Source organism: Bemisia tabaci, chromosome 10 (genome assembly GCF_918797505.1).
Source record: "Bemisia tabaci chromosome 10, PGI_BMITA_v3".
Lineage (NCBI taxonomy): Eukaryota > Metazoa > Arthropoda > Insecta > Hemiptera > Aleyrodidae > Bemisia > Bemisia tabaci.
The window spans coordinates 40248844-40263826 of record NC_092802.1 but is presented as its reverse complement, the minus strand read 5'-3'; positions in this window follow the sequence as shown (position 1 = coordinate 40263826).

The window sequence follows — 14983 nt, the reverse complement described above, 5'->3', positions numbered from 1 at the left end:
CTGAGCCGAGAAACAGTCAAAAACTGGTCAAAAACGAGCATTTCTGACCACTTTTTGACTCTTTCTCTGGAGCGTTTTCAGCGGATAGCTCGAAGCGAGGGACTCCTGGAGCTTTCCCGACTGAAAAATCGCACTCAGCGGGTCAATCCCAAGCGAGCTTACTTGGTTTCGGCCCGATCGGCGAATTTTTTATTTTGACGCTAAAAATTTAGTCCATGTAACCCCTGTCGATTTTTCTCGATTTGGGACTGAGAAAAAAATGTCAAGATTTCCGTCGCATCCTATGAAGTCAGTGGCGTAGAATCGATTCCGCACGCTCCCGACACTCGACGAGGCTCCCTGAGCCGAGAAACAGTCAAAAACTGGTCAAAAACGAGCATTTCTGACCACTTTTTGACTCTTTCTCTGGAGCGTTTTCAGCGGATAGCTCGAAGCGAGGGACTCCTGGAGCTTTCCCGACTGAAAAATCGCACTCAGCGGGTCAATCCCAAGCGAGCTTACTTGGTTTCGGCCCGATCGGCGAATTTTTTATTTTGACGCTAAAAATTTAGTCCATGTAACCCCTGTCGATTTTTCTCGATTTGGGACTGAGAAAAAAATGTCAAGATTTCCGTCGCATCCTATGAAGTCAGTGGCGTAGAATCGATTCCGCACGCTCCCGACACTCGACGAGACTCCCTGAGCCGAGAAACAGTCAAAAACTGGTCAAAAACGAGCATTTCTGACCACTTTTTGACTCTTTCTCTGGAGCGTTTTCAGCGGATAGCTCGAAGCGAGGGACTCCGGAGCTTTCCCGACTGAAAAATCGCACTCAGCGGGTCAATCCCAAGCGAGCTTACTTGGTTTCGGCCCGATCGGCGAATTTTTTATTTTGACGCTAAAAATTTAGTCCATGTAACCCCTGTCGATTTTTCTCGATTTGGGACTGAGAAAAAAATGTCAAGATTTCCGTCGCATCCTATGAAGTCAGTGGCGTAGAATCGATTCCGCACGCTCCCGACACTCGACGAGACTCCCTGAGCCGAGAAACAGTCAAAAACTGGTCAAAAACGAGCATTTCTGACCACTTTTTGACTCTTTCTCTGGAGCGTTTTCAGCGGATAGCTCGAAGCGAGGGACTCGCGGAGCTTTCCCGACTGAAAAATCGCACTCAGCGGGTCAATCCCAAGCGAGCTTACTTGGTTTCGGCCCGATCGGCGAATTTTTTATTTTGACGCTAAAAATTTAGTCCATGTAACCCCTGTCGATTTTTCTCGATTTGGGACTGAGAAAAAAATGTCAAGATTTCCGTCGCATCCTATGAAGTCAGTGGCGTAGAATCGATTCCGCACGCTCCCGACACTCGACGAGGCTCCCTGAGCCGAGAAACAGTCAAAAACTGGTCAAAAACGAGCATTTCTGACCACTTTTTGACTCTTTCTCTGGAGCGTTTTCAGCGGATAGCTCGAAGCGAGGGACTCCGGAGCTTTCCCGACTGAAAAATCGCACTCAGCGGGTCAATCCCAAGCGAGCTTACTTGGTTTCGGCCCGATCGGCGAATTTTTTATTTTGACGCTAAAAATTTAGTCCATGTAACCCCTGTCGATTTTTCTCGATTTGGGACTGAGAAAAAAATGTCAAGATTTCCGTCGCATCCTATGAAGTCAGTGGCGTAGAATCGATTCCGCACGCTCCCGACACTCGACGAGACTCCCTGAGCCGAGAAACAGTCAAAAACTGGTCAAAAACGAGCATTTCTGACCACTTTTTGACTCTTTCTCTGGAGCGTTTTCAGCGGATAGCTCGAAGCGAGGGACTCCGGAGCTTTCCCGACTGAAAAATCGCACTCAGCGGGTCAATCCCAAGCGAGCTTACTTGGTTTCGGCCCGATCGGCGAATTTTTTATTTTGACGCTAAAAATTTAGTCCATGTAACCCCTGTCGATTTTTCTCGATTTGGGACTGAGAAAAAAATGTCAAGATTTCCGTCGCATCCTATGAAGTCAGTGGCGTAGAATCGATTCCGCACGCTCCCGACACTCGACGAGGCTCCCTGAGCCGAGAAACAGTCAAAAACTGGTCAAAAACGAGCATTTCTGACCACTTTTTGACTCTTTCTCTGGAGCGTTTTCAGCGGATAGCTCGAAGCGAGGGACTCCTGGAGCTTTCCCGACTGAAAAATCGCACTCAGCGGGTCAATCCCAAGCGAGCTTACTTGGTTTCGGCCCGATCGGCGAATTTTTTATTTTGACGCTAAAAATTTAGTCCATGTAACCCTGTCGATTTTTCTCGATTTGGGACTGAGAAAAAAATGTCAAGATTTCCGTCGCATCCTATGAAGTCAGTGGCGTAGAATCGATTCCGCACGCTCCCGACACTCGACGAGACTCCCTGAGCCGAGAAACAGTCAAAAACTGGTCAAAAACGAGCATTTCGGACCACTTTTTGACTCTTTCTCTGGAGCGTTTTCAGCGGATAGCTCGAAGCGAGGGACTCCTGGAGCTTTCCCGACTGAAAAATCGCACTCAGCGGGTCAATCCCAAGCGAGCTTACTTGGTTTCGGCCCGATCGGCGAATTTTTTTTTTTGACGCTAAAAATTTAGTCCATGTAACCCCTGTCGATTTTTCTCGATTTTGGACTGAGAAAAAAATGTCAAGATTTCCGTCGCATCCTATGAAGTCAGTGGCGTAGAATCGATTCCGCACGCTCCCGACACTCGACGAGACTCCCTGAGCCGAGAAACAGTCAAAAACTGGTCAAAAACGAGCATTTCTGACCACTTTTTGACTCTTTCTCTGGAGCGTTTTCAGCGGATAGCTCGAAGCGAGGGACTCCTGGAGCTTTCCCGACTGAAAAATCGCACTCAGCGGGTCAATCCCAAGCGAGCTTACTTGGTTTCGGCCCGATCGGCGAATTTTTTATTTTGACGCTAAAAATTTAGTCCATGTAACCCCTGTCGATTTTTCTCGATTTGGGACTGAGAAAAAAATGTCAAGATTTCCGTCGCATCCTATGAAGTCAGTGGCGTAGAATCGATTCCGCACGCTCCCGACACTCGACGAGGCTCCCTGAGCCGAGAAACAGTCAAAAACTGGTCAAAAACGAGCATTTCTGACCACTTTTTGACTCTTTCTCTGGAGCGTTTTCAGCGGATAGCTCGAAGCGAGGGACTCCTGGAGCTTTCCCGACTGAAAAATCGCACTCAGCGGGTCAATCCCAAGCGAGCTTACTTGGTTTCGGCCCGATCGGCGAATTTTTTATTTTGACGCTAAAAATTTAGTCCATGTAACCCCTGTCGATTTTTCTCGATTTGGGACTGAGAAAAAAATGTCAAGATTTCCGTCGCATCCTATGAAGTCAGTGGCGTAGAATCGATTCCGCACGCTCCCGACACTCGACGAGGCTCCCTGAGCCGAGAAACAGTCAAAAACTGGTCAAAAACGAGCATTTCTGACCACTTTTTGACTCTTTCTCTGGAGCGTTTTCAGCGGATAGCTCGAAGCGAGGGACTCGCGGAGCTTTCCCGACTGAAAAATCGCACTCAGCGGGTCAATCCCAAGCGAGCTTACTTGGTTTCGGCCCGATCGGCGAATTTTTTATTTTGACGCTAAAAATTTAGTCCATGTAACCCCTGTCGATTTTTCTCGATTTGGGACTGAGAAAAAAATGTCAAGATTTCCGTCGCATCCTATGAAGTCAGTGGCGTAGAATCGATTCCGCACGCTCCCGACACTCGACGAGGCTCCCTGAGCCGAGAAACAGTCAAAAACTGGTCAAAAACGAGCATTTCTGACCACTTTTTGACTCTTTCTCTGGAGCGTTTTCAGCGGATAGCTCGAAGCGAGGGACTCCTGGAGCTTTCCCGACTGAAAAATCGCACTCAGCGGGTCAATCCCAAGCGAGCTTACTTGGTTTCGGCCCGATCGGCGAATTTTTTATTTTGACGCTAAAAATTTAGTCCATGTAACCCCTGTCGATTTTTCTCGATTTGGGACTGAGAAAAAAATGTCAAGATTTCCGTCGCATCCTATGAAGTCAGTGGCGTAGAATCGATTCCGCACGCTCCCGACACTCGACGAGGCTCCCTGAGCCGAGAAACAGTCAAAAACTGGTCAAAAACGAGCATTTCTGACCACTTTTTGACTCTTTCTCTGGAGCGTTTTCAGCGGATAGCTCGAAGCGAGGGACTCGCGGAGCTTTCCCGACTGAAAAATCGCACTCAGCGGGTCAATCCCAAGCGAGCTTACTTGGTTTCGGCCCGATCGGCGAATTTTTTATTTTGACGCTAAAAATTTAGTCCATGTAACCCCTGTCGATTTTTCTCGATTTGGGACTGAGAAAAAAATGTCAAGATTTCCGTCGCATCCTATGAAGTCAGTGGCGTAGAATCGATTCCGCACGCTCCCGACACTCGACGAGGCTCCCTGAGCCGAGAAACAGTCAAAAACTGGTCAAAAACGAGCATTTCTGACCACTTTTTGACTCTTTCTCTGGAGCGTTTTCAGCGGATAGCTCGAAGCGAGGGACTCCTGGAGCTTTCCCGACTGAAAAATCGCACTCAGCGGGTCAATCCCAAGCGAGCTTACTTGGTTTCGGCCCGATCGGCGAATTTTTTATTTTGACGCTAAAAATTTAGTCCATGTAACCCCTGTCGATTTTTCTCGATTTGGGACTGAGAAAAAAATGTCAAGATTTCCGTCGCATCCTATGAAGTCAGTGGCGTAGAATCGATTCCGCACGCTCCCGACACTCGACGAGGCTCCCTGAGCCGAGAAACAGTCAAAAACTGGTCAAAAACGAGCATTTCTGACCACTTTTTGACTCTTTCTCTGGAGCGTTTTCAGCGGATAGCTCGAAGCGAGGGACTCCTGGAGCTTTCCCGACTGAAAAATCGCACTCAGCGGGTCAATCCCAAGCGAGCTTACTTGGTTTCGGCCCGATCGGCGAATTTTTTATTTTGACGCTAAAAATTTAGTCCATGTAACCCCTGTCGATTTTTCTCGATTTGGGACTGAGAAAAAAATGTCAAGATTTCCGTCGCATCCTATGAAGTCAGTGGCGTAGAATCGATTCCGCACGCTCCCGACACTCGACGAGACTCCCTGAGCCGAGAAACAGTCAAAAACTGGTCAAAAAAGGAGCTTTTCTGACCACTTTTTGACTCTTTCTCTGGAGCGTTTTCAGCGGATAGCTCGAAGCAAGGGACTCGCGGAGCTTTCCCGACTGAAAAATCGCACTCAGCGGGTCAATCCCAAGCGAGCTTACTTGGTTTCGGCCCGATCGGCGAATTTTTTTTTTTGACGCTAAAAATTTAGTCCATGTAACCCCTGTCGATTTTTCTCGATTTGGGACTGAGAAAAAAATGTCAAGATTTCCGTCGCATCCTATGAAGTCAGTGGCGTAGAATCGATTCCGCACGCTCCCGACACTCGACGAGACTCCCTGAGCCGAGAAACAGTCAAAAACTGGTCAAAAACGAGCATTTCTGACCACTTTTTGACTCTTTCTCTGGAGCGTTTTCAGCGGATAGCTCGAAGCGAGGGACTCCGGAGCTTTCCCGACTGAAAAATCGCACTCAGCGGGTCAATCCCAAGCGAGCTTACTTGGTTTCGGCCCGATCGGCGAATTTTTTATTTTGACGCTAAAAATTTAGTCCATGTAACCCCTGTCGATTTTTCTCGATTTGGGACTGAGAAAAAAATGTCAAGATTTCCGTCGCATCCTATGAAGTCAGTGGCGTAGAATCGATTCCGCACGCTCCCGACACTCGACGAGGCTCCCTGAGCCGAGAAACAGTCAAAAACTGGTCAAAAACGAGCATTTCTGACCACTTTTTGACTCTTTCTCTGGAGCGTTTTCAGCGGATAGCTCGAAGCGAGGGACTCCGGAGCTTTCCCGACTGAAAAATCGCACTCAGCGGGTCAATCCCAAGCGAGCTTACTTGGTTTCGGCCCGATCGGCGAATTTTTGATTTTGACGCTAAAAATTTAGTCCATGTTGTCGATTTTTCTCGATTTGGGACTGAGAAAAAAATGTCAAGATTTCCGTCGCATCCTATGAAGTCAGTGGCGTAGAATCGATTCCGCACGCTCCCGACACTCGACGAGGCTCCCTGAGCCGAGAAACAGTCAAAAACTGGTCAAAAACGAGCATTTCTGACCACTTTTTGACTCTTTCTCTGGAGCGTTTTCAGCGGATAGCTCGAAGCGAGGGACTCGCGGAGCTTTCCCGACTGAAAAATCGCACTCAGCGGGTCAATCCCAAGCGAGCTTACTTGGTTTCGGCCCGATCGGCGAATTTTTTATTTTGACGCTAAAAATTTAGTCCATGTAACCCTGTCGATTTTTCTCGATTTGGGACTGAGAAAAAAATGTCAAGATTTCCGTCGCATCCTATGAAGTCAGTGGCGTAGAATCGATTCCGCACGCTCCCGACACTCGACGAGACTCCCTGAGCCGAGAAACAGTCAAAAACTGGTCAAAAACGAGCATTTCTGACCACTTTTTGACTCTTTCTCTGGAGCGTTTTCAGCGGATAGCTCGAAGCGAGGGACTCGCGGAGCTTTCCCGACTGAAAAATCGCACTCAGCGGGTCAATCCCAAGCGAGCTTACTTGGTTTCGGCCCGATCGGCGAATTTTTTATTTTGACGCTAAAAATTTAGTCCATGTAACCCCTGTCGATTTTTCTCGATTTGGGACTGAGAAAAAAATGTCAAGATTTCCGTCGCATCCTATGAAGTCAGTGGCGTAGAATCGATTCCGCACGCTCCCGACACTCGACGAGGCTCCCTGAGCCGAGAAACAGTCAAAAACTGGTCAAAAACGAGCATTTCTGACCACTTTTTGACTCTTTCTCTGGAGCGTTTTCAGCGGATAGCTCGAAGCGAGGGACTCGCGGAGCTTTCCCGACTGAAAAATCGCACTCAGCGGGTCAATCCCAAGCGAGCTTACTTGGTTTCGGCCCGATCGGCGAATTTTTTATTTTGACGCTAAAAATTTAGTCCATGTAACCCCTGTCGATTTTTCTCGATTTGGGACTGAGAAAAAAATGTCAAGATTTCCGTCGCATCCTATGAAGTCAGTGGCGTAGAATCGATTCCGCACGCTCCCGACACTCGACGAGGCTCCCTGAGCCGAGAAACAGTCAAAAACTGGTCAAAAACGAGCATTTCTGACCACTTTTTGACTCTTTCTCTGGAGCGTTTTCAGCGGATAGCTCGAAGCGAGGGACTCCTGGAGCTTTCCCGACTGAAAAATCGCACTCAGCGGGTCAATCCCAAGCGAGCTTACTTGGTTTCGGCCCGATCGGCGAATTTTTTATTTTGACGCTAAAAATTTAGTCCATGTAACCCCTGTCGATTTTTCTCGATTTGGGACTGAGAAAAAAATGTCAAGATTTCCGTCGCATCCTATGAAGTCAGTGGCGTAGAATCGATTCCGCACGCTCCCGACACTCGACGAGACTCCCTGAGCCGAGAAACAGTCAAAAACTGGTCAAAAACGAGCATTTCTGACCACTTTTTGACTCTTTCTCTGGAGCGTTTTCAGCGGATAGCTCGAAGCGAGGGACTCGCGGAGCTTTCCCGACTGAAAAATCGCACTCAGCGGGTCAATCCCAAGCGAGCTTACTTGGTTTCGGCCCGATCGGCGAATTTTTTATTTTGACGCTAAAAATTTAGTCCATGTAACCCCTGTCGATTTTTCTCGATTTGGGACTGAGAAAAAAATGTCAAGATTTCCGTCGCATCCTATGAAGTCAGTGGCGTAGAATCGATTCCGCACGCTCCCGACACTCGACGAGGCTCCCTGAGCCGAGAAACAGTCAAAAACTGGTCAAAAACGAGCATTTCTGACCACTTTTTGACTCTTTCTCTGGAGCGTTTTCAGCGGATAGCTCGAAGCGAGGGACTCCTGGAGCTTTCCCGACTGAAAAATCGCACTCAGCGGGTCAATCCCAAGCGAGCTTACTTGGTTTCGGCCCGATCGGCGAATTTTTTTTTTTGACGCTAAAAATTTAGTCCATGTAACCCCTGTCGATTTTTCTCGATTTGGGACTGAGAAAAAAATGTCAAGATTTCCGTCGCATCCTATGAAGTCAGTGGCGTAGAATCGATTCCGCACGCTCCCGACACTCGACGAGACTCCCTGAGCCGAGAAACAGTCAAAAACTGGTCAAAAACGAGCATTTCTGACCACTTTTTGACTCTTTCTCTGGAGCGTTTTCAGCGGATAGCTCGAAGCGAGGGACTCCGGAGCTTTCCCGACTGAAAAATCGCACTCAGCGGGTCAATCCCAAGCGAGCTTACTTGGTTTCGGCCCGATCGGCGAATTTTTGATTTTGACGCTAAAAATTTAGTCCATGTAACCCCTGTCGATTTTTCTCGATTTGGGACTGAGAAAAAAATGTCAAGATTTCCGTCGCATCCTATGAAGTCAGTGGCGTAGAATCGATTCCGCACGCTCCCGACACTCGACGAGACTCCCTGAGCCGAGAAACAGTCAAAAACTGGTCAAAAACGAGCATTTCTGACCACTTTTTGACTCTTTCTCTGGAGCGTTTTCAGCGGATAGCTCGAAGCGAGGGACTCGCGGAGCTTTCCCGACTGAAAAATCGCACTCAGCGGGTCAATCCCAAGCGAGCTTACTTGGTTTCGGCCCGATCGGCGAATTTTTTATTTTGACGCTAAAAATTTAGTCCATGTAACCCCTGTCGATTTTTCTCGATTTGGGACTGAGAAAAAAATGTCAAGATTTCCGTCGCATCCTATGAAGTCAGTGGCGTAGAATCGATTCCGCACGCTCCCGACACTCGACGAGGCTCCCTGAGCCGAGAAACAGTCAAAAACTGGTCAAAAACGAGCATTTCTGACCACTTTTTGACTCTTTCTCTGGAGCGTTTTCAGCGGATAGCTCGAAGCGAGGGACTCCGGAGCTTTCCCGACTGAAAAATCGCACTCAGCGGGTCAATCCCAAGCGAGCTTACTTGGTTTCGGCCCGATCGGCGAATTTTTTATTTTGACGCTAAAAATTTAGTCCATGTAACCCCTGTCGATTTTTCTCGATTTGGGACTGAGAAAAAAATGTCAAGATTTCCGTCGCATCCTATGAAGTCAGTGGCGTAGAATCGATTCCGCACGCTCCCGACACTCGACGAGACTCCCTGAGCCGAGAAACAGTCAAAAACTGGTCAAAAACGAGCATTTCTGACCACTTTTTGACTCTTTCTCTGGAGCGTTTTCAGCGGATAGCTCGAAGCGAGGGACTCCTGGAGCTTTCCCGACTGAAAAATCGCACTCAGCGGGTCAATCCCAAGCGAGCTTACTTGGTTTCGGCCCGATCGGCGAATTTTTTATTTTGACGCTAAAAATTTAGTCCATGTAACCCCTGTCGATTTTTCTCGATTTGGGACTGAGAAAAAAATGTCAAGATTTCAGTCGCATCCTATGAAGTCAGTGGCGTAGAATCGATTCCGCACGCTCCCGACACTCGACGAGGCTCCCTGAGCCGAGAAACAGTCAAAAACTGGTCAAAAACGAGCATTTCTGACCACTTTTTGACTCTTTCTCTGGAGCGTTTTCAGCGGATAGCTCGAAGCGAGGGACTCGCGGAGCTTTCCCGACTGAAAAATCGCACTCAGCGGGTCAATCCCAAGCGAGCTTACTTGGTTTCGGCCCGATCGGCGAATTTTTTATTTTGACGCTAAAAATTTAGTCCATGTAACCCCTGTCGATTTTTCTCGATTTGGGACTGAGAAAAAAATGTCAAGATTTCCGTCGCATCCTATGAAGTCAGTGGCGTAGAATCGATTCCGCACGCTCCCGACACTCGACGAGACTCCCTGAGCCGAGAAACAGTCAAAAACTGGTCAAAAACGAGCATTTCTGACCACTTTTTGACTCTTTCTCTGGAGCGTTTTCAGCGGATAGCTCGAAGCGAGGGACTCCGGAGCTTTCCCGACTGAAAAATCGCACTCAGCGGGTCAATCCCAAGCGAGCTTACTTGGTTTCGGCCCGATCGGCGAATTTTTTATTTTGACGCTAAAAATTTAGTCCATGTAACCCCTGTCGATTTTTCTCGATTTGGGACTGAGAAAAAAATGTCAAGATTTCAGTCGCATCCTATGAAGTCAGTGGCGTAGAATCGATTCCGCACGCTCCCGACACTCGACGAGGCTCCCTGAGCCGAGAAACAGTCAAAAACTGGTCAAAAACGAGCATTTCTGACCACTTTTTGACTCTTTCTCTGGAGCGTTTTCAGCGGATAGCTCGAAGCGAGGGACTCGCGGAGCTTTCCCGACTGAAAAATCGCACTCAGCGGGTCAATCCCAAGCGAGCTTACTTGGTTTCGGCCCGATCGGCGAATTTTTTATTTTGACGCTAAAAATTTAGTCCATGTAACCCCTGTCGATTTTTCTCGATTTGGGACTGAGAAAAAAATGTCAAGATTTCCGTCGCATCCTATGAAGTCAGTGGCGTAGAATCGATTCCGCACGCTCCCGACACTCGACGAGGCTCCCTGAGCCGAGAAACAGTCAAAAACTGGTCAAAAACGAGCATTTCTGACCACTTTTTGACTCTTTCTCTGGAGCGTTTTCAGCGGATAGCTCGAAGCGAGGGACTCCTGGAGCTTTCCCGACTGAAAAATCGCACTCAGCGGGTCAATCCCAAGCGAGCTTACTTGGTTTCGGCCCGATCGGCGAATTTTTTATTTTGACGCTAAAAATTTAGTCCATGTAACCCCTGTCGATTTTTCTCGATTTGGGACTGAGAAAAAAATGTCAAGATTTCCGTCGCATCCTATGAAGTCAGTGGCGTAGAATCGATTCCGCACGCTCCCGACACTCGACGAGACTCCCTGAGCCGAGAAACAGTCAAAAACTGGTCAAAAACGAGCATTTCTGACCACTTTTTGACTCTTTCTCTGGAGCGTTTTCAGCGGATAGCTCGAAGCGAGGGACTCGCGGAGCTTTCCCGACTGAAAAATCGCACTCAGCGGGTCAATCCCAAGCGAGCTTACTTGGTTTCGGCCCGATCGGCGAATTTTTTATTTTGACGCAAAAAATTTAGTCCATGTAACCCCTGTCGATTTTTCTCGATTTGGGACTGAGAAAAAAATGTCAAGATTTCCGTCGCATCCTATGAAGTCAGTGGCGTAGAATCGATTCCGCACGCTCCCGACACTCGACGAGGCTCCCTGAGGAGAAAAACAGTCAAAAATGAGCATTTCTGACCACTTTTTGACTCTTTCTCTGGAGCGTTTTCAGCGGATAGCTCGAAACGAGGGACTCGCGGAGCTTTCCCGACTGAAAAATCGCACTCAGCGGGTCAATCCCAAGCGAGCTTACTTGGTTTCGGCCCGATCGGCGAATTTTTTATTTTGACGCTAAAAATTTAGTCCATGTAACCCCTGTCGATTTTTCTCGATTTGGGACTGAGAAAAAAATGTCAAGATTTCCGTCGCATCCTATGAAGTCAGTGGCGTAGAATCGATTCCGCACGCTCCCGACACTCGACGAGACTCCCTGAGCCGAGAAACAGTCAAAAACTGGTCAAAAACGAGCATTTCTGACCACTTTTTGACTCTTTCTCTGGAGCGTTTTCAGCGGATAGCTCGAAGCGAGGGACTCCTGGAGCTTTCCCGACTGAAAAATCGCACTCAGCGGGTCAATCCCAAGCGAGCTTACTTGGTTTCGGCCCGATCGGCGAATTTTTGATTTTGACGCTAAAAATTTAGTCCATGTAACCCCTGTCGATTTTTCTCGATTTGGGACTGAGAAAAAAATGTCAAGATTTCCGTCGCATCCTATGAAGTCAGTGGCGTAGAATCGATTCCGCACGCTCCCGACACTCGACGAGGCTCCCTGAGCCGAGAAACAGTCAAAAACTGGTCAAAAACGAGCATTTCTGACCACTTTTTGACTCTTTCTCTGGAGCGTTTTCAGCGGATAGCTGGAAGCGAGGGACTCGCGGAGCTTTCCCGACTGAAAAATCGCACTCAGCGGGTCAATCCCAAGCGAGCTTACTTGGTTTCGGCCCGATCGGCGAATTTTTGATTTTGACGCTAAAAATTTAGTCCATGTCCCTGTCGATTTTTCTCGAATTGGGACTGAGAAAAAAATGTCAAGATTTCCGTCGCATCCTATGAAGTCAGTGGCGTAGAATCGATTCCGCACGCTCCCGACACTCGACGAGACTCCCTGAGCCGAGAAACAGTCAAAAACTGGTCAAAAACGAGCATTTCTGACCACTTTTTGACTCTTTCTCTGGAGCGTTTTCAGCGGATAGCTGGAAGCGAGGGACTCGCGGAGCTTTCCCGACTGAAAAATCGCACTCAGCGGGTCAATCCCAAGCGAGCTTACTTGGTTTCGGCCCGATCGGCGAATTTTTTATTTTGACGCTAAAAATTTAGTCCATGTAACCCCTTATCGATTTTTCTCGATTTGGGACTGAGAAAAAAATGTCAAGATTTCAGTCGCATCCTATGAAGTCAGTGGCGTAGAATCGATTCCGCACGCTCCCGACACTCGACGAGGCTCCCTGAGCCGAGAAACAGTCAAAAACTGGTCAAAAACGAGCATTTCTGACCACTTTTTGACTCTTTCTCTGGAGCGTTTTCAGCGGATAGCTCGAAGCGAGGGACTCCTGGAGCTTTCCCGACTGAAAAATCGCACTCAGCGGGTCAATCCCAAGCGAGCTTACTTGGTTTCGGCCCGATCGGCGAATTTTTTTTTTTGACGCTAAAAATTTAGTCCATGTAACCCCTGTCGATTTTTCTCGATTTGGGACTGAGAAAAAAATGTCAAGATTTCCGTCGCATCCTATGAAGTCAGTGGCGTAGAATCGATTCCGCACGCTCCCGACACTCGACGAGACTCCCTGAGCCGAGAAACAGTCAAAAACTGGTCAAAAACGAGCATTTCTGACCACTTTTTGACTCTTTCTCTGGAGCGTTTTCAGCGGATAGCTCGAAGCGAGGGACTCCTGGAGCTTTCCCGACTGAAAAATCGCACTCAGCGGGTCAATCCCAAGCGAGCTTACTTGGTTTCGGCCCGATCGGCGAATTTTTTATTTTGACGCTAAAAATTTAGTCCATGTAACCCTGTCGATTTTTCTCGATTTGGGACTGAGAAAAAAATGTCAAGATTTCCGTCGCATCCTATGAAGTCAGTGGCGTAGAATCGATTCCGCACGCTCCCGACACTCGACGAGGCTCCCTGAGCCGAGAAACAGTCAAAAACTGGTCAAAAACGAGCATTTCTGACCACTTTTTGACTCTTTCTCTGGAGCGTTTTCAGCGGATAGCTCGAAGCGAGGGACTCCTGGAGCTTTCCCGACTGAAAAATCGCACTCAGCGGGTCAATCCCAAGCGAGCTTACTTGGTTTCGGCCCGATCGGCGAATTTTTTATTTTGACGCTAAAAATTTAGTCCATGTAACCCCTGTCGATTTTTCTCGATTTGGGACTGAGAAAAAAATGTCAAGATTTCAGTCGCATCCTATGAAGTCAGTGGCGTAGAATCGATTCCGCACGCTCCCGACACTCGACGAGGCTCCCTGAGCCGAGAAACAGTCAAAAACTGGTCAAAAACGAGCATTTCTGACCACTTTTTGACTCTTTCTCTGGAGCGTTTTCAGCGGATAGCTCGAAGCGAGGGACTCGCGGAGCTTTCCCGACTGAAAAATCGCACTCAGCGGGTCAATCCCAAGCGAGCTTACTTGGTTTCGGCCCGATCGGCGAATTTTTTATTTTGACGCTAAAAATTTAGTCCATGTAACCCCTGTCGATTTTTCTCGATTTGGGACTGAGAAAAAAATGTCAAGATTTCCGTCGCATCCTATGAAGTCAGTGGCGTAGAATCGATTCCGCACGCTCCCGACACTCGACGAGACTCCCTGAGCCGAGAAACAGTCAAAAACTGGTCAAAAACGAGCATTTCTGACCACTTTTTGACTCTTTCTCTGGAGCGTTTTCAGCGGATAGCTCGAAGCGAGGGACTCGCGGAGCTTTCCCGACTGAAAAATCGCACTCAGCGGGTCAATCCCAAGCGAGCTTACTTGGTTTCGGCCCGATCGGCGAATTTTTTATTTTGACGCTAAAAATTTAGTCCATGTAACCCCTGTCGATTTTTCTCGATTTGGGACTGAGAAAAAAATGTCAAGATTTCAGTCGCATCCTATGAAGTCAGTGGCGTAGAATCGATTCCGCACGCTCCCGACACTCGACGAGGCTCCCTGAGCCGAGAAACAGTCAAAAACTGGTCAAAAACGAGCATTTCTGACCACTTTTTGACTCTTTCTCTGGAGCGTTTTCAGCGGATAGCTCGAAGCGAGGGACTCGCGGAGCTTTCCCGACTGAAAAATCGCACTCAGCGGGTCAATCCCAAGCGAGCTTACTTGGTTTCGGCCCGATCGGCGAATTTTTTATTTTGACGCTAAAAATTTAGTCCATGTAACCCCTGTCGATTTTTCTCGATTTGGGACTGAGAAAAAAATGTCAAGATTTCCGTCGCATCCTATGAAGTCAGTGGCGTAGAATCGATTCCGCACGCTCCCGACACTCGACGAGGCTCCCTGAGCCGAGAAACAGTCAAAAACTGGTCAAAAACGAGCATTTCTGACCACTTTTTGACTCTTTCTCTGGAGCGTTTTCAGCGGATAGCTCGAAGCGAGGGACTCCTGGAGCTTTCCCGACTGAAAAATCGCACTCAGCGGGTCAATCCCAAGCGAGCTTACTTGGTTTCGGCCCGATCGGCGAATTTTTTATTTTGACGCTAAAAATTTAGTCCATGTAACCCCTGTCGATTTTTCTCGATTTGGGACTGAGAAAAAAATGTCAAGATTTCCGTCGCATCCTATGAAGTCAGTGGCGTAGAATCGATTCCGCACGCTCCCGACACTCGACGAGGCTCCCTGAGCCGAGAAACAGTCAAAAACTGGTCAAAAACGAGCATTTCTGACCACTTTTTGACTCTTTCTCTGGAGCGTTTTCAGCGGATAGCTCGAACC